This window comes from Hyla sarda, chromosome 13, assembly GCF_029499605.1.
Source record: "Hyla sarda isolate aHylSar1 chromosome 13, aHylSar1.hap1, whole genome shotgun sequence".
NCBI lineage: Eukaryota > Metazoa > Chordata > Amphibia > Anura > Hylidae > Hyla > Hyla sarda.
The window spans coordinates 4282727-4310061 of NC_079201.1; the positions used below are offsets into that span (position 1 = coordinate 4282727).

A 27335-nucleotide genomic window follows, 5' to 3' on the forward strand; every position below is an offset into this window, starting at 1 on the left:
ATGAGAATACAGCCTATCAATATACCAGGAACCAGTGATATCACCAGACACTTCATATACATGAGAATACAACCTATCAATATACCAGGAACCAGTGATATCACCAGACACTTCATATACATGAGAATACAGCCTATCAATATACCAGGAACCAGTGATATCACCAGACACTTAATATACATGAGAATACAGTCTATCAATATACCAGGAACCAGTGATATCACCAGACACTACATATACATGAGAATACAACCTATCAATATATAGGAACCAGTGATATCACCAGACACTTCATATACATGAGAATACAGCCTATCAATATACCAGGAACCAGTGATATCACCAGACACTTCATATACATGAGAATACAGCCTATCAATATATAGGAACCAGTGATATCACCAGACACTTCATATACATGAGAATACAGCCTATCAATATACCAGGAACCAGTGATATCACCAGACACTACATATACATGAGAATACAGCCTATCAATACACCAGGAACCAGTGATATCACCAGACACTACATATACATGAGAATACAGCCTATCAATACACCAGGAACCAGTGATATCACCAGACACTTCATATACATGAGATTACAGCCTATCAATATACCAGGAACCAGTGATATCACCAGACACTTCATATACATGAGAATACAGCCTATCAATATATAGGAACCAGTGATATCACCAGACACTTCATATACATGAGAATACAGCCTATCAATATACCAGGAACCAGTGATATCACCAGACACTTCATATACATGAGAATACAACCTATCAATATACCAGGAACCAGTGATATCACCAGACACTTCATATACATGAGAATATAGCCTATCAATATACCAGGAACCAGTGATATCACCAGACACTTCATATACATGAGAATACAGCCTATCAATATACCAGGAACCAGTGATATCACCAGACACTTCATATACATGAGAATACAACCTATCAATATACCAGGAACCAGTGATATCACCAGACACTACATATACATGAGAATAGAGCCTATCAATATACCAGGAACCAGTGATATCACCAGACACTACATATACATGAGAATACAACCTATCAATATACCAGGAACCAGTGATATCACCCGACACTTCATATACATGAGAATACAGCCTATCAATATACCAGGAACCAGTGATATCACCAGACACTACATATACATGAGAATACAGGCTATCAATATACCAGGAACCAGTGATATCACCAGACACTTCATATACATGAGAATACAGCCTATCAATATATAGGAACCAGTGATATCACCAAACACTTCATATACATGAGAATACAGCCTATCAATATACCAGGAACCAGTGATATCACCAGACACTACATATACATGAGAATACAGCCTATCAATACACCAGGAACCAGTGATATCACCAGACACTACATATACATGAGAATACAACCTATCAATATACCAGGAACCAGTGATATCACCAGACACTTCATATACATGAGAATACAACCTATGAATATACCAGGAACCAGTGATATCACCAGACACTACATATACATGAGAATACAACCTATCAATATATAGGAACCAGTGATATCACCAGACACTACATATACATGAGAATACAGCCTATCAATATACCAGGAACCAGTGATATCACCAGACACTTCATATACATGAGAGTACAACCTATCAATATACCAGGAACCAGTGATATCACCAGACACTTCATATACATGAGAATACAACCTATCAATATACCAGGGACCAGTGATATCACCAGACACTACATATACATGAGAATACAGTCTATCAATATACCAGGAACCAGTGATATCACCAGACACTACATATACATGAGAAAACAACCTATCAATATACCAGGAACCAGTGATATCACCAGACATTACATATACATGAGAATACAGCCTATCAATATACCAGGAACCAGTGATATCACCAGACACTACATATACATGAGAATACAGCCTATCAATACACCAGGAACCAGTGATATCACCAGACACTACATATACATGAGAATACAGCCTATCAATACACCAGGAACCAGTGATATCACCAGACACTTCATATACATGAGATTACAGCCTATCAATATACCAGGAACCAGTGATATCACCAGACACTTCATATACATGAGAATACAACCTATCAATATACCAGGAACCAGTGATATCACCAGACACTTCATATACATGAGAATACAACCTATCAATATACCAGGAACCAGTGATATCACCAGACACTTCATATACATGAGAATACAGCCTATCAATATACCAGGAACCAGTGATATCACCAGACACTTCATATACATGAGAATACAGCCTATCAATATACCAGGAACCAGTGATATCACCAGACACTTCATATACATGAGAATACAACCTATCAATATACCAGGAACCAGTGATATCACCAGACACTTCATATACATGAGAATATAGCCTATCAATATACCAGGAACCAGTGATATCACCAGACACTTCATATACATGAGAATACAGCCTATCAATATACCAGGAACCAGTGATATCACCAGACACTTCATATACATGAGAATACAACCTATCAATATACCAGGAACCAGTGATATCACCAGACACTTCATATACATGAGAATATAGCCTATCAATATACCAGGAACCAGTGATATCACCAGACACTACATATACATGAGAATACAACCTATCAATATACCAGGAACCAGTGATATCACCAGACACTACATATACATGAGAATAGAGCCTATCAATATACCAGGAACCAAAGATATCACCAGACACTTCATATACATGAGAATACAACCTATCAATATACCAGGAACCAGTGATATCACCAGACACTACATATACATGAGAATACAGGCTATCAATTTACCAGGAACCAGTGATATCACCAGACACTTCATATACATGAGAATACAGCCTATCAATATATAGGAACCAGTGATATCACCAAACACTTCATATACATGAGAATACAGCCTATCAATATACCAGGAACCAGTGATATCACCAGACACTACATATACATGAGAATACAACCTATCAATACACCAGGAACCAGTGATATCACCAGACACTACATATACATGAGAATACAACCTATCAATATTCCAGGAACCAGTGATATCACCAGACACTTCATATACATGAGAATACAACCTATCAATATACCAGGAACCAGTGATATTACCAGACACTTCATATACATGAGAATACAGCCTATCAATATACCAGGAACCAGTGATATCACCAGACACTTCATATACATGACAATACAACCTATCAATATACCAGGGACCAGTAATATCACAAGACACTTCATATACATGAGAATACAGCCTATCAATATACCAGGAACCAGTGATGTCACCAGACACTTCATATACATGAGAATACAGCCTATCAATATACCAGGAACCAGTGATATCACCAGACACTTCATATACATGAGAATACAGCCTATCAATATATAGGAACCAGTGATATCACCAGACACTACATATACATGAGAATACAACCTATCAATATACCAGGAACCAGTGATATCACCAGACACTTCATATACATGAGAATACAACCTATCAATATATAGGAACCAGTGATATCACCAGACACTTCATATACATGAGAATACAGCCTATCAATATATAGGAACCAGTGATATCACCAGACACTACATATACATGAGAATACAGCCTATCAATATACCAGGAACCAGTGATATCACCAGACACTTCATATACATGAGAATACAACCTATCAATATACCAGGAACCAGTGATATCACCAGACACTACATATACATGAGAATACAGTCTATTAATATACCAGGAACCAGTGATATCACCAGACACTTCATATACATGAGAATACAGCCGATCAATATACCAGGAACCAGTGATATCACCAGACACTACATATACATGAGAATACAACCTATCAATACACCAGGAACCAGTGATATCACCAGACACTTCATATACATGAGAATACAACCTATCAATATACCAGGAACCAGTGATATCACCAGACACTACATATATATGAGAATACAGCCTATCAATATACCAGGAACCAGTGATATCACCAGACACTACATATATATGAGAATACATCCTATCAATATACCAGGAACCAATGATATCACCAGACACTTCATATACATGAGAATACAACCTATCAATATACCAGGAACCAGTGATATCACCAGACACTTCATATACATGAGAATACAGCCTATCAATATATAGGAACCAGTGATGTCACCAGACACTTCATATACATGAGAATACAGCCTATCAATATACCAGGAACCAGTGATATCACCAGACACTACATATACATGAGAATACAGCCTATCAATATACCAGGAACCAGTGATATCACCAGACACTACATATACATGAGAATACAAACTATCAATATACCAGGAACCAGTGATATCACCAGACACTACATATACATGAGTATACAGTCTATCAATATACCAGGAACCAGTGATATCACCAGACACTTCATATACATGAGAATACAACCTATCACTATACCAGGAACCAGTGATATCACCAGACACTACATATACATGAGAATACAGCCTATCAATATATAGGAACCAGTGATATCACCAGACACTACATATACATGAGAATACAGCCTATCAATATACCAGGAACCAGCGATATCACCAGACACTTCATATACATGAGAATACAACCTATCAATATACCAGGAACCAGTGATATCACCAGACACTTCATATACATGAGAATACAACCTATCAATATACCAGGAACCAGTGATATCACCAGACACTACATATACATGAGATTACAACCTATCAATATACCAGGAACCAGTGATATCACCAGACACTTCATATACATGAGAATACAACCTATCAATATACCAGGAACCAGTGATATCACCAGACACTTCATATACATGAGAATACAGCCTATCAATATATAGGAACCAGTGATATCACCAGACACTACATATACATGAGAATACAACCTATCAATATACCAGGAACCAGTGATATCACCAGACACTTCATATACATGATAATACAGCCTATCAATATACCAGGAACCAGTGATATCACCAGACACTACATATATATGAGAATACAGCCTATCAATATACCAGGAACCAATGATATCACCAGACACAGCTGTAAATGTTGGCACCCCTGAAATTGTTCTAGAAAATGAAGTATTTCTCACAGAAAAGGTTTGCAGTAACACATGTTTTGCTATACACATGTTTATTCCCTTTGTGTGTATTGGAACTAAACAAAAAAAGGAAGGAAAAAAGGCTAATTGGACATAATGTCACCAAACTCCAAAAATGGTCTGGACAAAATTATAGGCACCATTAACTTAATATTTGGTAGCACCCTTTGGAAAAAATAAATGAAATCAGTGGCTTCTTACACCTCTCAGCCGGAATGTTGGACCACTCTTCCTTTGCAAACTGCTCCAGGTCTCTCTTATTGGAAGGCGCCTTTTCCCAACAGTAATTTTAAGATCTCTACACAGGTGATCAATGGGATTTAGATCTGGACTCATTGCTGCCACTTCAGAACTCTCCATCGCTTTGTTGCCATCCATTTCTGGGGGCTTTTTGATGTATGTTTTGGGTCATCGTCCTGCTGAAAGACCCAAGATCTCGGATGCAAACCCAGCTTTATGACACTGGGCTGTACAGTGCGACCCAAAATCCATTGGTAATCCTCAGATTTCATGATGCCTTGTACACATTCAAGGCACCTAGTGCCAGAGGCAGCAAAACAACCCCAAACATCATTGACCTCCACCATATGTCACTGTAGGTTCTGTGTTCTTTTCTTTGTAGGCCTCATTCCGCTTTCTGTAAACAGTAGAATGATGTGCTTTACCAAAAAGCTCTATCTTGGTCTCATCTGTCCACAAGAAGTTTTCCCAGTCAACGTATAGTCGCTCTGACACTGATGCTCCCTGAGCCTGCAGGACAGCTTGAATATCTTTGGAACTTGTTTGGGGCTGCTTATCCACCACACCTTGCATCAATTTTTCTCTTCCGTCCACGCCCAGGGAGATTATCTACAGTGCCATGGGTTGCAAACTTCTTGATAATGTTGCGCACTGTGGACAAAGACAAATCTAGATCTCTGGAGATGGACTTGTAACCTGGAGATTGTTGATATTTTTCCACAATTTTGGTTCTCAAGTCCTCAGACAGTTCTCTTCTCCTCTTTCTGTTGTCCATGCTTATTGCGGCACACAAACACACAATGCAAAGACTAAGTGTACTTCTCTCCTTTTTATCTGCTTTCAGGTGGGATTTTTATATTGCCCACACCTGTTACTTGCCCCTGGTGAGTTTAAAGGAGCATCACATGCTTAAAACAATCTCTTATTTTTCCACAATTTTGAAAGGGTGCCAGTAATTTTTTCCAGCCCAGATTTGGAGTTTGGTGACATTGGGGGGCATTTACTAATCTAGTCTATTCTGGGTATGCTTATAGACCAGCGTATGTGGTCGTCTCCTGTCTATTGTGCTCCTAATTTATCAAAGGTCTCACAGCCCTTGATAAATTCTGTGCTCAGACTTCAAGGTCTACAGCTTAAACTGCATTTAGACCTGCTCCAACATGGTCTGACATTTCAGCGTATTTTGGGCAGATGCGACTTGTCGCAAAAAAATCGCACTTGATAAATTCAGCACCAATGCATTTTCCAATGCATTTCCGTCTAAAATAGACTTGCATGCATCATGCTCTAAAAATCCTCTACAGCAAAAGTCGCAGAAAAGTCGCACATATTTAGACTGCGACTTTCTGTGCGACAAATTTAGACATGAAAAACCAGTCTAAATCGTTTGATAAATCTCCCCCATTATGTCCAATTTTCTTTTTTTCCTCCCTTTTTTGGTTTAGTTCCAATACACACAAAGGGAATAAACATGTGTATAGCAAAACATGTGTTACTGCAATCCTTTTCTGTGAGAAATACTTCATTTTCTAGAAAAATTCAGGGGTGCCAACATTTACATATATTAAAATATAGCCTATCAATACACCAGGAACGAGTGATGTCACCAAGAACGTGTAACATTACAGAGTTTCTGATGTTTAATAGTCGGACCATGATCTTGGGTCAGTCAGTTCCTTTTATGTTTCTTTTTTTTACTTTTTTCATTTCTCATGGAGGTGTTGACATGAAACAAATAGGCTCCGATTAGATCCCACTGATGCAGGTGCTAAAATTAGTCTGCCATCTCAGCGAGAGTTCGGGCGAGTGCTGACGAAGGACTCCACCATCCTGTACAGTGTTTGGGGCCTTTTTATATCACAACAATAAAATATCCCCAGTTAATAAGCATTTTTACAACTTTCTTATGGAATTCCCAGCAAGTTCAGTTGCCATAGAAACCTATTAACCCCACTTAAGTTTAATTACATATGTACGAGGCTCGCTCACCTCTGCTGTGTAGGCTGAAAATGCTGCAAAGAAAAAGCTCAGCAGTGAGGGATTAGACTCAGTGCAGTGTAGACAAGGACTAATCAGAGACCATCGTAGAATTTATTATGGATCCTGGAATGCCCAGTGTAAGGATCAGTGCAGACCTAGAAGTAGCCACAACCATTGTCCCTACCTAAATGGATGATCCGTCCTAAACGATGGCCCCCAACTAGATGACAGTCCCTGTGCTGGACTAAGTGCAGGGGCATAACCACTGGAAACAAAACACAGAAAAATTAAGGGATACGGATCAGGACACAAAGGGTAAACTAAGAGTACTGACAAACAGGGAAGCAGGAAGGTATAACAGCAGGTATACAAAGTACAGACAAACAGGTACAGAATACAGGTATACAGGTCATAATACAGGTTCATGTTCAAAAAAGATAAAGCAGAAGTACACACAAGACAAGCAGCAAAGCAAGAAAAGCAATGGGTCAGACCTGTACCGAGGTGAACACAAAACACAAGGAAAACAGAGGAAAGGTCAGGAAACAAGCCAGGGCAAAGTAAAGGTCAGGATACAAGCCAGGGTAAAAATACACTGAACAGAAACAACAACAGTACAGAAAGGCAGGACAAGGCTAAAATCAAGGTAAACTTGTCAAAACTACAGATTTGTCCAGTGCCTGTAACTCTTCACTGATGAGAAAGCAGCATGCACAGCCTCTCCAAGAGCGATCATTATAGATCCATTAAAATCCTGACAGACAACTGTCACAATAAAGTGCAAAGCTTGACGTGTTTCGGGATTGGTCCCTTAATCATTAGCTAGCTATGATTAAGGGCGCAATCCCAAAACAAGTCAAGTTTTGCACTTTATTGTGACTGTTGTCTGTCAAGATTTTAATGGATCTATAATAAAGATACATTTTTATTTGATACCATTAGAATGCTGGAAATTTTTATTGAGATTTGCTGTTATTGTGTTTCGCTGCACATTTGGCCAGTGGACGGTAAGCTGACATTTTATGCTTGTTAGATAACAGTTCTCCAGCAAGTCTACACACGGTAGACTTGTACTATTTCTTTTATTTCATCATCCCCATGAAAAAAATTTTCATTAATTTCTTACAAACCTCCTTAATAACAGTGTTGGGCGGTCATTGCATATACAGCAGGCTCATGAGCTGAGCCTTCACTATATGTGGAGGGTGTCAGCTGTTTATTACAGTTGACACCCACCTGCAACTGCACACATCAGATTTTAACCTGATCCCCTCTGTTTAACCCTCTTCATGCTTGAGGGAAGAGTGAACTGATAGGTGACACAATCTCAGGGGGTGCCAATTGGTTACTATATGTGCTTATTAAATTTATTGGGGGACTGTAAGAAAATGTAAAGAATGTTTTTCAAATATTTAAAAAAGAAAAAGACTCCAGTGATAAAAATGTAAATCAACCCTTTTCTCATGTTTTAAATAAGAGTCTAAGATCCCAAAAAGAGTTTGTATTGCAGCATTTGGAAATGTTGGATCTTTTAAAATATAGTAGATCTCATATGGTGAAAAGTGTAAAAAAAAAATAAATAAATGAAAAACAAATGTTACATTACATCCTAGAAAATAAAATAATAAAAAGTGATTTAAAAGTCCCATCGACACCTCAGTGATACCGACACCTCAGCTCATGTCGCACAAAAGTCCGCCACCAAACTCCAAAAAATGTCAATAGTAACAGAATTGCATTTGTTTGTTTTTTTTTGCTTGATTTTTTTTTTTTTCATCCAACAAATATCTGTAATTCTGTTTTGCAGTGCATTTTATGGTAAAATGTAGAGTGTTTTTAAATAGTACAACTGGTCCCGGAAAAAACAAGCCCTCTTATGGTTCGGTATGTAGAAAAATAGTTATGGCTCCTGAAAGATGACACTATACTAAATATCCAATGTGAATAATCAGAAATTCTCATATTAATTAGTCAAAATAATCTTTAACATTTTTCTTGTCCTTAAGGTAAAATGAAAAAAATAAAAAATAAATTATGAAAAAGGCAAAACAAGCTAACAAGCCACAAGAACAACATAACAAGATGGCATACCAAGCTATAAGAAAGGCACAAACCTTGCCATGTCTCCGTGCTGCGCCTGTCATGCTCTTGAAGTAAAAACATCCGCCATCTTCTGCTGTTAAACAAATTTCTTACTCTATCACAATGTTCTTGAAAAGCAACTTAACTTCAACGTCTTAAAAGTCTTGAGATTCTGAGATATCAGATTTTTTTTCCTGCATTAACTTGAAATTCATTTCATGGCCTAAGCTCAAAGCCATAAATGAATCTCAACCGGGATCAAAAAGGATCAGAGTCTCTCATCTCTAATAAAAGTCGCCACATTTCTACACAATTCCAGCGCCGCAAGTCAGCATTAAAAGTTTGTGCCAGAGAAAAAAGATGAAGTGGAGAAGACACGATACATACTAATGAGACAGCAAAGAGCCAGCAAGATGACAGGGGGCAGTATTATAGTATTTATATTCTTGTATATAGGGGGCAGTATTATAGTAGTTATATTCTTGTATATAGAGAGCAGTATTATAGTAGTTATATTCTTGTAAATAGGAGCAGTATTATAGTAGTTATATTCTTGTATATAGGAGCAGTATTATAGTAGTTATATTCTTGTATATAAGAGCAGTATTATAGTAGTTATATTCTTGTATATAGGAGGCAGTATTATAGTAGTTACATTCTTTTATATAGGAGCAGTATTATAGTAATTATATTCTTGTATATAGGAGGCAGTATTACAGTAGTTATATTCTTGTATATAGGAGGCAGTATTATAGTAGTTATATTCTTGTATATAGGAGTAGTATTATAGTAGTTATATTCTTGTATATAGGGGGCAGTATTATAGTAGTTATATTCTTGTATATAGGAGGCAGTATTATAGTAGTTATATTTTTGTATATAGGAGCAGTATTATAGTAGTTATATTCTTGTATATAGGAGCAGTATTATAGTAGTTATATTCTTGTATATAGGAGGCAGTATTATAGTAGTTATATTCTTGTATATAGGGGCAGTATTATAGTAGTTATATTCTTATATATAGGAGCAGTATTATAGTAGTTATATTCTTGTATATAGGGGCAGTATTATAGTAGTTATATTCTTGTATATAGGAGGCAGTATTACAGTAGTTATATTCTTGTATATAGGGGCAGTATTATAGTAGTTATATTCTTGTAGATGGGGGCATTATTATAGTAATATGGTTATAATATGGATAGTAGTGTAGTATGTTATGATAGTGGAATGCTGGATTCTTTAAGCTATTTATCTATGTAACTTTCGAGGCTTGTAATAGAATGTATTATGGAGATTATCCTATCCATCAGCATCATATAAAGCGGGCGTCATTACCAGCAGCCTCGTGCTAGATTCTGTTCCTCGGGATATTAAGCATTGTCCTGGCAGATTCGCTCTTAAATTGATTGAAATCCCCCGTTGCTTCATATAAATATCTTCTTTTTACTGTGAATGCGATGGCGTCGTCGCCCTCCAGCAATGTGTAAATTAAACCCAGTGTGCACCAGATATTTACAGAAAGATATTATTCCATAAATCAAAGATTGTTCCCCTGCCCCCTAAATGAAGATTAAAGGCGGGCGCTGTCAATCCCCAGCGAGCTTTGTTGCCCAGTATTACTTTTGGATCACAATGAATCGTCTACAGAGAGTCTGACAGCAGAGGGAAGATCAGACAAAGAAGCTTCCTTTTCTGTAGAACTTCACGGGACACAAAGTTCTATCAAAACGGATTTAATTTGTACTAAAGCAACAAATATGTCCATAAGAGAACGTGTCTACAATCAATGGACGACTGAAGGTCAGCAGATCACTTCCACCATGTTCAGGGAGTTCTTGTCTCTGTTATAGAGGCTCTGACCTAATGGACTTACATGGTATTTCTCTTATCGGAGCAGAATAAGAGCTGCATTTACAACTGATACTAAGTACAGGAAACTGCAATCACAGGAAGCTAATGCAGAAGAGGGTTTACTGGTCACCTAGCCGCCCAGTCTATGGAACTTCCAGCAGATCCATAGAAGGCTAAGGAATTGCTGGGAGTTTTCACGTGTATCCTGCTGAAGCAAAAAGTTATATTTACCCTTTATAACCACTGATAGAGCTGTGTGGGGGAATATATTAGGTATTAAAGGGGTACTCCGCCCCTAGACATCTTTGGATAGGGGATAAGATGTCTGATCGCGGAGGTCCCCAGCGGCGGGACCCCCGCGATCAGACATCTTATCCCCTATCCTTTGGATCTCCCTGTTGCACCCAGCGTTAGTTTAGAGCGTTGGGTGCAGCTCCGGAGGTTTGAAACGTCATGGTCATGCCCCGCTCGTGATGTCATGGACACGCCCCCTCAATGCAAGTCTATGGTAGGGGGATTGACAGCCATCACACCCCCTCCCATAGACTTGCATTGCGGGGGTTTGGCCGTGATGTTTCGAGCCTCCGCCCAGCATCACCAGTCATCCGGCACGGAGCTAAGTTCACTCCGTGGACCGGATGTCTGGGGTGCCGCAGCCGAGATCGCGGGGGTTCTTCCAAGGAAGGACAACAGGTGACAAGGTCACATGGTCTAATGCTCATTGATGTGTGAAGGTCCAGGCTAGCCTGTCTGCTCCGATCCCACAAAAGATCAGCTGTAGAGCAAACTGCTGAAAAACCACCTGCTGTCTGTGATAGAAAGGTGTCTGATCACACAGAGCATTGCAGCTTGATGTGTATGAGATCCAGCAGACTAGTCCATTTTGATGTCTGCCCATTTTCTAAGGTGTCTACAATGGGTGCGTGAGCATCAGAACTGAACTGGAGCAATGGAAGAAGGCACCTGGTCTGATGGATGATATTTTCCATTATATGGACGCCCAGGTGCATTTGCATCACTTACCTGGAGATGGCACAATCATGGTATATGGGAAGAAGACTACCCAGGGGGGGCAGAGTAACATGTGGATGTTACTGTGACATGTATCACCTACCAAAACATTGTACAGACCAAGTCCATCCCTTCATGGCAGAAGGCCCCATGGGTAACTTGTGGTTACCCTACACCTGAGCAGGCACCTGGTCCCCTAGACATAAGTCAGCCTTCCTCTCAGTTCTATCTTTGGGACAATTCTTGTGCATCCACTCGGAAATATCTGAGATACGTTAACTTCATTTCCAAAAATGGGTTTTTCAAAGACTTTTGAAGGTGACTGTAAAGCATCAGGTGCAATGTGAACGTTCTGCTGAATATTTAATGTGCAGCAAAGTCGGACGAACATCAAGCAAAAGAAAAATTTCCTAGGCAAACACGCTGAGCGGCAGCAGCATACGGCACTTTGCACACACACCATTTGTCACTTTATTTAGGAATTTTAATGGGTGGTTAATTCCTGTATACATGGAGAGTTTCACATCTGAGGGCTCATAAAATGTATTCTTCCTCAAAGCCTTTGCAGAGCTATTAGAATCTTTGTGTTACACAATAATATTTATTATAGGTGAATAAATGAATGAATATATATATACATATCACCAAAATGTTCTCACAAGAGTAAGAAGCACCATTAGGGACTGGGGGAAATGAGATCCACATTCCCCCTCACAGCCAGCCTCGGTGCTGTGTTGTGTATACGCTTCTTCTCACACCTGACCTTGACGCTGTATTGTGTATACATTCCCCCTCAGACCTGGCCTCGGCACTGTATTGTGTACACATTTCCCCTCACACCTGGCCTTGACGCTGTATTGTGTACACATTCCCCCTCAGACCTGGCCTCGGCACTGTATTGTGTACACATTCCCCATCAGACCTGGCCTCAGCGCTGTATTGTGTATGTGTTCCCCCTTACACCTGGCCTTGGCGCTGTATTGTGTATGTGTTCCCCCTTACACCTGGCCTTGGCGCTGTATTGTGTACACGCTCCCCCTCACACCTGGCCTCGGCGCTGTATTGTGTACACGCTCCCCCTCACACCTGGCCTCGGCGCTGTATTGTGTATACATTCCCCCTCAGACGTGGCCTTGGCGTTGTATTGTGTATACATTCCCCCTCAGACCTGGCCTCGGCACTGTATTGTGTATACATTCCCCCTCAGAACTGGCCTCGGCACCTGTATTGTGTACACATGCCCCCTCAGACCTGGCCTTGGCGCTGTATTGTGTACACGTTCTCCCTCAGACCTGGCCTCGGCACTGTATTGTGTACGCGTTCCACCTCAGACCTGGCCTTGGCGTTGTATTGTGTATACATTCCCCCTCAGACCTGGCCTTGACGCTGTATTGTGTACACATTCCCCCTCAGACCTGGCCTCGGCACTGTATTGTGTACACATTCCCCATCAGACCTTGCCTCGGCGCTGTATTGTGTATACATTCCCCCTCAGACCTGGCCTTGGCGTTGTATTGTGTATACATTCCCCCTCACACCTGGCCTTGACCCTGTATTGTGTACACATTCCCCCTCAGACCTGGCCTCGGCGCTGTATTGTGTATACATTCTCCCTCAGATCTGGCCTTGGCGTTGTATTGTGTATACATTCCCCCTCAGACCTGTCCTCGGCACTGTATTGTGTATACATTCCCCCTCAGACCTGGCCTCGGCGCTGTATTGTGTACACATGCCCCCTCAGACCTGGCCTTGGCACTGTATTGTGTATACATGCCCCCTCAGACCTGGCCTTGGCACTGTATTGTGTATACATTCCCCCTCAGACCTGGCCTCGGCACTGTATTGTGTATGCATTCCCCCTCAGACCTGGCCTCGGCACTGTATTGTGTATACATTCCCCCTCAGACCTGGCCTTGACGTTGTATTGTGTACACATTCCCCCTCACACCTGGCCTTGACGCTGTATTGTGTACACATTCCCCCTCAGACCTGGCCTCGGCGCAGTATTGTGTACACATTCCCCCTCAGACCTGGCCTCGACACTGTATTGTGTACACATTCCCCCTCACACCTGGCCTCGGCACTGTATTGTGTACACATTCCCCCTCAGACCTGGCCTCGGTGCTGTACTGTGTACACATTCCCCATCAGACCTGGCCTCAGCGCTGTATTGTGTATGTGTTCCCCCTTACACCTGGCCTCGGCGCTGTATTGTGTACACGCTCCCCCTCACACCTGGCCTTGGCGCTGTATTGTGTACACATTCCCCCTCAGACCTGGCCTCGGCACTGTATTGTGTACACATTCCCCCTCAGACCTGGCCTCGGCACTGTATTGTGTACACATTCCCCCTCAGACCTGGCCTCGGCGCTGTATTGTGTATGTGTTCCCCCTTACACCTGGCCTCGGCGCTGTATTGTGTACACGCTCCCCCTCACACCTGGCCTCGGCGCTGTATTGTGTACACGCTACCCCTCACACCTGGCCTCGGCGCTGTATTGTGTATACATTCCCCCTCAGACCTGGCCTCGGCGCTATATTGTGTACACATGCCCCCTCAGACCGGGCCTTGGCGCTGTATTGTGTACACATTCCCCCTCAGACCTGGCCTCGGCGCTGTATTGTGTACACGCTCCCCCTCAGACCTGGCCTCGGCACTGTATTGTGTATACATTCCCCCTCAGACCTGGCCTCGGCGCTGTATTGTGTACACATGCCCCCTCAGACCTGGCCTTGGCGCTGTATTGTGTACACATTCCCCCTCAGACCTGGCCTCGGCACTGTATTGTGTACGCTTTCCACCTCAGACCTGGCCTTGGCGTTGTATTGTGTATACATTCCCCCTCAGACCTGGCCTTGACGCTGTATTGTGTACACATTCCCCCTCAGACCTGGCCTCGGCACTGTATTGTGTACACATTCCCCATCAGACCTTGCCTCTGCGCTGTATTGTGTATACATTCCCCCTCAGACCTGGCCTTGGCGTTGTACTGTGTATACATTCCCCCTCACACCTGGCCTTGACCCTGTATTGTGTACATATTCCCCCTCAGACCTGGCCTCGGCGCTGTATTGTGTATACATTCTCCCTCAGATCTGGCCTTGGCGTTGTATTGTGCATACATTCCCCATCAGACCTGGCCGCGGCACTGTATTGTGTATACATTCCCCCTCAGACCTGGCCTCGGCGCTGTATTGTGTACACATGCCCCCTCAGACCTGGCCTCGGCGCTGTATTGTGTACACATTCCCCCTCAGACCTGGCCTCGGCGCTGTATTGTGTACGTGTTCCCCCTCACAGCCAGCCTTGTGCCTTGTGTACATGTTTAGAGACAGATAAACTGATTTAATTAAACCTTTCATTAAGAGCTAAAACAACACAGCAAAAGGGAAGAGACCCAGAGGAAAGTCTAATAATCGTTCATTACAGAGACAGCTGTCGGCGCTGGAGCCTGTCATTTGCTCGGCACGGCCAATCCCCTCGCTTTATCTTACGTTGTGTTAATATTTTATAGCTTTTGATCCTCTTTTGATCCTGCACTGCGGGGCAAACATCTTCTTGTTGTTCATCTTTGATGTTTTTATGAACGGCCCCAGATAAGTGTTGCGCGTCATTGGGTGAAGATTTCAGAAGTTGGCGACAGTTTTCCACCATTTGTTTTTACATATTTTTAGCTATTACGCAGCATTTCAACGGATATTAGACTATTTAGGCCTCAATGAATTACATATGGAAAACAATACTATAAAGGGACGGTCAGAAAGCATCAATCTGACCTAAGGCTGCCATTCTCATATCGCAATCGGGGTTGATTTCAAACCAAATTTGCTGCAGAAATTAACCCTAGAAATTCAAAGTCCCATCGACAATTGGCTTTTCCGGGTGGAATTCCGCCATATGAATGTAAATGAAGCGTCGATGAGCAGAGGAGGCCGCCCGATGATCGCCCCATGTATCACAGTTTACAAAGCACTATTTATGGTGACCTCCCTAATTGAGGTCGTTGCAGGCAACTAATGTCTGTTTGCTAAGCCAGGCCGATCTGCAGAAGATCGCGCCCTCGCAGCTGCTGTGAATTTCGCTCTCCTTAAATTGATATTGATTTCTATATAAGGCAAAACTGTATTGGCCCCGGAATGGAGATTCTCTCTTAATTGCTTGTTTACCATTAAGGAAGATGCAAAGTAATCTTTATGGACTCCTCTCTGTATATGAGCAGTCCGGGGTGAGAGAGTGGCCGCTCAGCCTCCGTGTAAGTGCACAATCTATTCCTTAGGAATGGTTCTTTTAAAGGGACAGTACATTCCTTTGTCTGGCTCTTCACACCGTTTTGTCTGCTGTTGAATGTATTATGTTGCTTAAAGGGTCCTGCGATTTTGTTAAGAAGCAACACTCTGTTCCACCCTGATCCCTCTGTATACCTCCCCTGATGACGCACAGTCCCTGCTCCCCTGATGACGCTCCAAACCATATGCTGATATTAGTGATCAGAACATTTTCAGCAGGGCTGGGAGAGCGTCATCAGGGGAGGTACACAGAGGACCGATGGGAGACCGGAGCACCGGTGCTGGAGCAGGTGGGGGGAATATGCCTTATAGCACATTATTTTGCTCTTTATCTAAATCTATAATAGCGTCATATAGTAAGCACATAGTAGCAAATCTATAATAGCGTCATATAGTAAGGACATAGTAGCAAATCTATAATAGCGTCATATAGTAAGCACATAGTAGCAAATCTATAATAGCGTCACATAGTAAGCATGACACTGCCATAATATCGCCATGCTGGGGACACATAATAGTTATATACAGTGAACAAATATTAGTGCTATACAGAGAACACACAGCATTTTAATTAAGCATTCTCAAAACACTGCCATATGGAGCTTATATAATATTACCATACAATACTATACAAAATAGTTCTGTATGGTGAGCACATAACAGTGATATACAGACAGCACATTGTATTGCCCTCATAACACTGCCATGTAGAGCTCATATAATATTACTATACAACATAACAGTAAACACATAACAGTGCCATGCAGGCAACACAAGGCATTACTATAAAGTGTCCATATAACACCACCATGTAGAGTTCATATAATATCGCCATACAACACCATACAAAATAGTTCTGTACAGTGACCACAAAACAGCGTCGTATCACTATAAAATGCTCCCATAACACACACTCATATATATATAGAGCTTACATAATACTATAGTGCCATATAGTGAGCACACAGTAGAGTCATTCCATAAATGAATACCATATGGTGACCTTACACACACATATATATATATATATATATATATATGTTACGCCTAGCGCTCCGGGCCCCCGCTCCTCCCCGGAGCGCTCACGGCGTCTTTCTCCCTGCAGCTCCCCGGTCAGTCCCGCTGACCGGGAGCGCTGCTCTGTCATGGCCGTTGGGGATGCGATTCGCACAGCGGGACGCGCCCGCTCGCGAATCGCATCCCAGGTCACTTACCCGTTCCCGTCCCCTGCTGTCATGTGCTGGCGCGCGCGGCTCCGCTCTCTAGGGCGCGCGCGCGCCAGCTCCCTGAGACTTAAAGGGCCAGTGCACCAATGATTGGTGCCTGGCCCAATTAGCTTAATTGGCTTCCACCTGGTCCCTGACTATATCTATCCTCCTCCCATGCACTTCCTTGCCGGATCTTGTTGCCCTTGTGCCTAGTGAAAGCGTTTTGTGTGTTTAAAGCCTGTGTACCAGAACTTCTGCTATCTCCCCTGACTACGAACCTTGCCGCCTGCCCCCGACCTTCTGCTACGTCCGACTTTGCTTCTGCCTACTCCCTTGTACCTCGCCTATCTTCAGCAGTCAGAGAGGTGAGCCGTTGCTAGTGGATACGACCTGGTCACTACCGCCGCAGCAAGACCATCCCGCCTTGCGGCGGGCTCTGGTGAAAACCAGTAGTGGCTTAGAACCGGTCCACTAGCGCGGCCCTCGCCTTCCCTCTCTGGCACAGAGGATCCACTACCTGCCAGCCGGCATCGTGACAGTAGATCCGGCCATGGATCCCGCTGAAGTTCCTCTGCCAGTTGTCGCTGACCTCCCTACGCTGGTCGCCCAGCAAGCTCGTCAGATCGCCCAACAAGATCACCAGCTGTCGTACTTGACCACCATGACACAGCAACTCCAGTCACAACTACAGCAAGTACAGTCACAGCTACAGCAGCAACAACCATCTCCTCCGCCAGCTCCTGCACCCCTTCCGCAGCGAGTGGCCACTCCTAGCCTCCGCCTGTCCTTGCCGGACAAATTTAATGGGGACTCTAAGTTTTGCCGTGGCTTTCTTTCGCAATGTTCCCTGCACTTGGAGATGATGTCGGATCAGTTTCCTACTGAAAGGTCTAAGGTGGCTTTCGTAGTCAGCCTTCTGTCTGGAAAAGCTCTGTCATGGGCCACACCGCTCTGGGACCGCAATGACCCCGTCACTGCCTCTGTACACTCCTTCTTCTCGGAAATTCGAAGTGTCTTTGAGGAACCTGCCCGAGCCTCTTCTGCTGAGACTGCCCTGCTGAACCTGGTCCAGGGTAATTCCTCCGTTGGCGAGTACGCCATACAATTCCGTACTCTTGCTTCTGAACTATCCTGGAATAATGAGGCTCTCTGCGCGACCTTTAAAAAAGGCCTATCCAGCAACATTAAAGATGTTCTGGCCGCACGAGAGACTCCTGCTAACCTGCATGAACTCATTCATCTAGCCACTCGCATTGACATGCGTTTTTCTGAGAGGCATCAAGAGCTCCGCCAGGAAAAAGACTTAGATCTCTGGACACCTCTCCCACAGTCTCCACTGCAATCTGCGCCTAGGCCTCCCGCCGAGGAGGCCATGCAAGTGGATCGGTCTCGCCTGACGCTGGAAGAGAGGAATCGCCGTAAGGAAGAGAATCTTTGTCTGTACTGTGCCAGTACTGAACATTTTTTGGTGGATTGCCCAATCCGTCCTCCACGTCTGGGAAACGCACGCTCGCACCCAGCTCTCGTGGGTGTGGCGTCTCTTGATGCTAAGTCGGCTTCTCCACGTCTCACGGTGCCTGTTCGGATTTCTACTTCAGCCAGCTCTTCCCTCTCAGATGTGGCCTGCCTGGACTCTGGAGCTTCTGGGAATTTTATTCGGGAGTCCTTAGTGAATAAATTCCGCATTCCGGTGACCCGTATTGTCAAGCCACTCCACATTTCCGCGGTCAACGGAGCCAGGTTGGATTGCACCGTGCGTTTCCGCACGGAGCCCCTCCTAATGTGCATCGGACCTCATCACGAGGAAATTGTATTTTTTGTCCTTCCTAATTGCACTTCTGAAGTTCTCCTTGGACTACCCTGGCTTCAACACCATTCCCCAACCCTGGATTGGTCCACTGGGGAGATCAAGAGTTGGGGTCCCTCTTGTTCCAAGGACTGCCTTCAACCGGTTCCCAGTACTCCCTGCCGTGACCCTGTGGTTCCTCCTGTATCCGGTCCCCCTAAGGTCATTAAGGACTCTGCTTGCCACAGGAAATGCCTCTCCCCCCCTCCCAGTCCCATCAGGCAAGCCCCTGTGTCCCCTCATGGCCCTCATCCTGGTGTCACACTGCCCCGTGCCAGGTCTCGCCCTCTGCCCTCTCTCCCCATTCCTACTCCTGCTGTTCTGCCTGCCGTTGAGGAATCCCTCCATCCTTTCCCGGTGTCCTCATCCCAGGGGAGGCAGTTACCGGATAAAGAGAAGGGGAGACCTAAGGGGGGGGGGGTACTGTTACGCCTAGCGCTCCGGGCCCCCGCTCCTCCCCGGAGCGCTCACGGCGTCTTTCTCCCTGCAGCTCCCCGGTCAGTCCCGCTGACCGGGAGCGCTGCTCTGTCATGGCCGTTGGGGATGCGATTCGCACAGCGGGACGCGCCCGCTCGCGAATCGCATCCCAGGTCACTTACCCGTTCCCGTCCCCTGCTGTCATGTGCTGGCGCGCGCGGCTCCGCTCTCTAGGGCGCGCGCGCGCCAGCTCCCTGAGACTTAAAGGGCCAGTGCACCAATGATTGGTGCCTGGCCCAATTAGCTTAATTGGCTTCCACCTGGTCCCTGACTATATCTATCCTCCTCCCATGCACTTCCTTGCCGGATCTTGTTGCCCTTGTGCCTAGTGAAAGCGTTTTGTGTGTTTAAAGCCTGTGTACCAGAACTTCTGCTATCTCCCCTGACTACGAACCTTGCCGCCTGCCCCCGACCTTCTGCTACGTCCGACTTTGCTTCTGCCTACTCCCTTGTACCTCGCCTATCTTCAGCAGTCAGAGAGGTGAGCCGTTGCTAGTGGATACGACCTGGTCACTACCGCCGCAGCAAGACCATCCCGCCTTGCGGCGGGCTCTGGTGAAAACCAGTAGTGGCTTAGAACCGGTCCACTAGCGCGGCCCTCGCCTTCCCTCTCTGGCACAGAGGATCCACTACCTGCCAGCCGGCATCGTGACAATATATATATATCCATCTGTTTGTATGAAACATTGTTCACCCCATTGATATTATGTGTGAGAAGAAATATCGCAGATCCTTCATAAAGTAGATTCAGAAATGTGTGAAGAAGCCTGAGGCCTCCTGAGACGCTTCTGAAAGAGCTCGGAAGAAACAGATCAGTCTGATTAAAAGTAAAATGTTTGTCCCAAAGGCCTGATCATGTAGAGGAGCGTACAGGAGCCTCAGATGGAGCACCGCGTGTACTGTGGCTTTGTCCATGCCATGAGGACAAAACCTTCAGGCCCTGACCTGGACATGAGACAATTATCTGCCGCACCTTCTGACCTCGAGTGTCCCTGGATTTTTTATTTCTTCTGCTGCAGTTATTGTAACTTATTGGACATCGCCAGACTCTGTGTCTAAGCTCAGAAATTGGGATACTGTGTATGGAGATCTATATGATACTGTCTGCTAAGCTGGCGTATCCAAGCCTGTTATCTGTAATGTGAGTGTATGTAACTCTACTTCTGAAACCTACAGCCATCTCCAGGAGACACCCGAACAGCTGGAGATCAATCTCCCGTGGATGGCGGCCACAAACACCTTGTAGTTAATATGGATCTTTGCGTCTTTCTCTGCTCTGCTGTGTCAGTAATTGTATCACCTCCCCTCTCCGTAATAGAGAAGGCGAGCAGACACATCTGCGGAGCACGCCGGCTGGACGTGTCTCGGCTTGTGAGATGTTGGTTTTCTAAGGGTTATTTGTTGATGAGATGAAATATCTGTTTTCTTCTTCTAAATAGAGTGAAGAATATCCTCTCCGAGAGGTCAAGGAGAGAGCATCAGGAGCGTCCACATTGGAAATCATCTCTCCCAAGAATCCTGCAACTCCCGGACATCTGATGACTTAATAACCAGTCAACAAACAAGGTCAATGTCAACCAGATGACGAGGACAGATCAGCGACGCTGGGATCTAAGGAGAACATATAAGAAGAAATGAGAAGCTTAAGAATACCAACCAAAACAGAGGCTCCTCAAGATATGGGTCAGAGAACTGAGACCCCTGCCTAACCCTAAAACAGAGACTCCTTAGGACATGGGTGAGAGAGCTGATACCCCAGCCAAACCCCATGACAGAGGATTCTCAAGACATGGTTTAGAGATCTAATACGCCAGCAGAGCTCCATGAAAAAGACTCTTTAAGATATGGGTGAGAGAGCTAAGACTCCTGCTGAACCCCAAAATAGAGACTTCTCAAGACATGGGTGAAAGAGCTGAGACCCTGACCAAGCCCCAAAACAGAGGCTCCTCAAGACATGGTTGAGAGAGCCAAGACCCCAGCCAAGCCCCATGACAGAGACTCCTCTAGACATGCGGAAGAGTGCTGAGATCCCTGCCAAACCCCATGACAGATACTCCTCAATATATGGGTGAGAAAGCCAAGACCCCAGCTGAGTCCCATGGCAGAGACTCCTTAAGACACAGATCAGAGATCCAAAACTTCAGCTAAACCCCATGACAGTGGCTCCTCAAGACATTGGAGACCCTGACCAAGCCTCAAAACAGAGAACCCCACGGCAGCAGTAAACCCTATCTGCTGTTGGTTGGAAATTATAAAATTTCCGATAAACACCTTTCCTTCCATGACCAGAGATCTACCAGAGAATTCCATCCAATGGAGACACAAGAGCTGAGGTGCTTACAATTCCAGTTTACAGGGAAAAGGCATAAACTATTTGAACCCATTTAGTTCTGGTTGGAGGTGTCCATAACTGCAACGGGAAATCGGCAACATTTTTGCATTAAAATCTGTAACAGCAAATTCACATCGAATCGTGCAGATTGGGGAGTGAAAAATATTAATGTTTTAACCTCCTAACGGCGCCAATAAACTTTCCTATGGCACTCAGTAGTCATAAACCATAGTGAGGGCCCAGGAGCTGGTGGGTGCAGACTGCATCTTAAAGCCAACACCTGCCTGCAACTTTCGACATCAGACTTTAGTCCAGTTTAACCCTCTACAAGACGTGATCAACTGCGATTGTATCATGTGAAGAGTCACATGACAGGTGCCACACCTGTAAGGGCCCCGATCTGAACCCCTAGGATGCAATTACGGGGTGCCAATTGGTAACCAAGGTAGCCAGAGTTCTACCTATGCAGTTTGCCCCAGTCAGGCTGTATTAGCAGAGCACTGACTTCACCGATCAATGCAGTGCAGTAGCAATAAATGTTACATGGGGCCCAAAATCAAGTCATAACCCTAAGGATAATATTACTGTACCTGACAGGTCACTACACCCCCACAACATCAGCACGCTCCTTTTCTGAAATACTCTGTGCTGCGGCGGATGACATGACATGATGTTACAAACATCCCTGACCTCGCTTAATGCTAAAGAAAAAAGAATCTAAAGCGCGAGTGCAAAACATATTTTTTGATTGTTTTCGACGGCAGCCAGTGACCCCGGCAGATATTAAAGCGACAGTACAGAGAAGCCGGCCACGCGGTGCAGACACAATGAACGCTGCTACCACAGGCGCCGGATTTCCTGCTGAATTTTCTTTTTTCCATTTTGGACTGTGAGTTTATTTTTTTGTCAGACTTCACAGCCGGCCTCCTCCTCCTCATTTACAACAGCTACGGGGAGGACTTTCATTGGATTTTCAAAATCCACTTTTGGCCGCCGATCCGTCTGTGCTGGGAGGAGAGGTACCTGCACATTCATGACTTGTTTTTTATGGAATCTATAAAAGTTGTCTATGGCGATTCAACCTCCAGGGGGCACTGTTATACTACAATCTATGGCAGTTTTTGAAGTGAATGTATTGCCTAGATTTTTATTTCTTGGCTGTTTAGTGCCAAATACTGAAACATGGTCTTTTTCTAATAGTAATCTATTGTCTGATTGTATTGTTTTTTCTTTCTTTTTTAAAGGGGTATTCCAGTAAAAAACTTTTTTTTTCTATATCAACTAGCTCTAGAAAGTTAAAGGGGTACTCCACTGGAAAAAAAAATTTAAAGCACAACTGGTGCCAGAGAGTTAAACCAATTTGTAAATTACTTCTATTTAAAAATGTTAATCCTTCCAGTACTTATCAGCTTCTATATGCTCCACGGGAAGTTGTATTTCTTTTTGGAGTTCTTTTCAGTCTGACCACAGTGCTCTCTGCTGACACCTCTGTCCATGTCAGGAACTGCACAGAGTACAAGCAAATCCCCATAGCAAACCCCTTCTGCTCTGGACAGTTCCTGATATGGACAGAAGTGTCAGCAGAGAGCACTGTAGTCAGACAGAAAAGAACTCCAGAAAGAAATACAACTTCCTGTGGAGCATAAAGCAGCTGATAAGTAATGGAAGGATTAAAATTTTTAAGTAGAATTTACAAATCTGTTTAACTTTCTGGCACCAATTGAATTAAAAAAAAATGTTTTTCACCAGAGTACCCCTTTAAACAGATTTGTAAATTACTTCTACTAAAAAATCTTAATCCTTCCAATAATTATCAGCTCCTGAAGTTGAGTTGTTGTTTTCTGTCTGGCAACAGTGCTCTCTGCTGACATCTCTGCTTGTCTCAGGAACTGCTGAGTAGAAGAGGTTTGCTATGGGGATTTGCTTCTAAACTGGGCGGTTCAGGAGACACGTGTCATCAGAGAGCACTTAGACAGAAAAGAACAACTCAACTTCATCAGCTCATAAGTACTGAAAGGATTAAGATTTTTTAATAGAAGTAATTTACAAATCTGTTTAACTTTCTGGAGCCAAAAGTTTTTTCCTGGATAACCCCTTTAAGTCATTATTATGGCCATCTTGCCTGAGCTGTTTTTAACCGCATTAAATTTGCAAATTACTTCTATTTAAAACTCTTAATCCTTCCTGTACTTATCAGTTGCTGTATGCTCCACAGGAAGTTCTTTTCTTTTTAAATTTCCTTTCTGTCTCACCTCAGAGCTCTCTGCTGACACTTCTGTCCATGTCAGGAACTGTCCAGAGCAAGATAGGTTTGCTATGCGGATTTGCTTCCTCAGTTCCTAAAATGGACAGAGCTGTCAGTAGAGAGCACTGTGGTCAGACAGAAAGGAAATTAAAAAAGAAAATAACTTCCTGTTGAGCATACAGCAGCTGATAAGTACTGGAAGGATTAAGATTATTTTTATAAAAGTAATTTACAAATCTGTTTGACTTTCTGGCATTAGTTGATTTAAAAAAAAATGTTTTCCAGTGGAGTACCCCTTTAAGTGATTAGAAGACTGGCGGAGTATTCTTTGCTCTCACTATTGAGAACACATGCACGCTCAGCCAAGCCGAGCATGTTTATAGTGGGTTCGGGGGAGATAGCTGTACACTGAATGAGTGTTCAGCCAACAGCTATTTTATGTGTTAGATTAAATATTCTATGATGATTAATTTCATATTAAATCTTTACAGTTTATCAGGATTATCAGAGCTTGACTGCCTTCAGCCTCCACTAGAGGGGGCTCAGGAGTTTACTGCATACTGTAATGTATAAACTGTCTCCAGCAGTGGTCTGCAAACTGTGGACTTCCAGGTGTTGCAAAACTACAACTCCCACCATGCCCGGACAGCCAACTGCTGTCCGGGCATGGTGGGAGTTGTAGTTTTGCAACATCTGAAGGACCTCAGTTTGGAGACCACTGGTCTACTGTAAGCAAACCCTAGTGGTGGGTGCTGGAAGCTTTTATCTAAGTGTATGTCAGTATGGCATCTCTGTGTCCATCGCCAGCTCTGCCTATAGGCAAAATAGGCAGCCGACTAGAGCGCCCTCTTGATGGGGGGGCGCTGCTCTGCCTGCCACAAGAACGTTAGATGGCCAGCATCCGAACCACTCCCTTAGCCAGCAGTATGAGGAGGAGGTTTGTTACAGTGTGTCACCCCAATAGTAAGGTGGGTTGCTTCAAAGGGTGGGCTAATGGGCGTGGTCAAGGGGGTGGCAATATTAGCTTTTGCCTAGGGTGGCAAAAATCCTTGCGCCAGCCCTGTCTGTGTCAAAAAATCAGCTTTGACCTCAATAGTGATACATTGTGGAATTAATCAGAAGATACATTTGGGCCATGTTACTTTATTAGTTAAATATGAAATAAATTAGGGAAAATAAACATTGAAAAAAAAAAACAGTAAAAGTACAAAATATAAAAAAATTTATAAAAAAAAAAAGAAAAATCTCATTAAGTCTAAAGGTTAGCGGAGCTGGGGTAATTGAGGAGACGCCGCTTTGTCCGCGTGTTCAGGTTCAGCTGGGGAACGCTTTGTAAGCTCATTAAAAGTAAGTGCATCAAAAATCATTTGCAGAAGAATAACTCCGTACACAGCAAATGGCTGGAATCTGATTCGATACGAACGAGAAGTGGATATGATCACATGTAAAAGACTGCACTTAAAGTAGAACTCCACTTCTAAACATAGTTACATGTAGTGCCCCGGTACCAATGGTTCAACTGTGTGTGTTGCCGGGGAACTGGAGATTTGTATTTATGTTTATTGGATCTTATTCATTGCATACACTAAGGTATTCAGAGTGTCAAGGGTTAACATTTGTAAATTACTGTCTGACAGATGAATGATGCCTTGGTCCCGTGAATCTCCCAACCTGTGATTGTGGGAGATGTCCCTAGCCAAAAACCTAACCTTTCCAGTTAGTGCCAGTCTGAGGCCTGGCTTTTGCCAGAGCAGCATCTCCTAGTCCTGCTTTTGCTAAGCAAACATACACACATACAGACAAGTGTCTTCTGTAGCTGAAATCCTATTAACAATCAACTCACTTTTCCTGTTCCTGTCCATGTAAGAATAAAGTCAGCAAGTTTTTCACCACCAAGATGGAGTTATTTGTCTTTGTAAGAGAAAAAAAGACTGACAAAGGGCCCCTCTGTAATACACTAAACTCTTAAGTGGTCTACGGCTGGAGTTACTGCTAGGTGACTGTTACTGTGACATTCCTATCTGTATCGTGCTGCAAATCGAAGTAAAGAAAGTCTACATTTTGCACTACAGTAAGCCAACCTGTGAAGATCCTTAGCAGTAGTATCAGTTAATTGGACTGTGAAAATATGTGCCCAATAAAGGGACATTCCGACTTTTAATCCCGTCATTTGCCTGGGCGGCCACAATAAAAAAAAAATTGACTTACCTCCACTCCCCTGGTGCCGTGGGTATGGTTGTCCCATTCTTTGGTGCGGTCTTTTCCTGCTTCTGGGGCCTGAAACATCAGGTGCTGAGCTAATCGCTGACTACAGCAATGTCCCACCTCAGTGGCTCCAGTCTTCTTCCAGCATCTGGATCCCGACATGTCACACTACCGCATAGATAATTGCTACCCACAGTGATCTCCCACCAGTAATAGATTGAGCTGCAATGTGATGTGTCGGGCCCCAGAAACAGGAAAAGGACCGTGACTGGGACCAATACACATTGGCACTCTGTGGTCAGCATTTAG

The 27335-nt window shown here is 43.7% G+C and overlaps 1 protein-coding gene across 4 annotated transcripts in view; it reads left to right on the forward strand.

Moving 5' to 3' along the window:
• Window positions 1-27335, forward strand: part of LOC130297246 (leucine-rich repeat-containing protein 4C-like) — a 142575-nt gene that overhangs the window by 55578 nt on the left and 59662 nt on the right. Inside the window, exon 2 of one of the 4 annotated variants that reach the window (XR_008849457.1) lies at window positions 21684-23870. The exons of 2 other annotated variants lie outside the window; for them this stretch is intronic. The gene's annotated coding sequence lies outside the window, so the exon portion shown is untranslated. Of the gene's footprint in view, window positions 1-9306; window positions 9367-21683; window positions 23871-27335 lie in introns of those variants that run through there. One more of the 4 variants, XM_056549493.1, reaches the window with a different exon arrangement.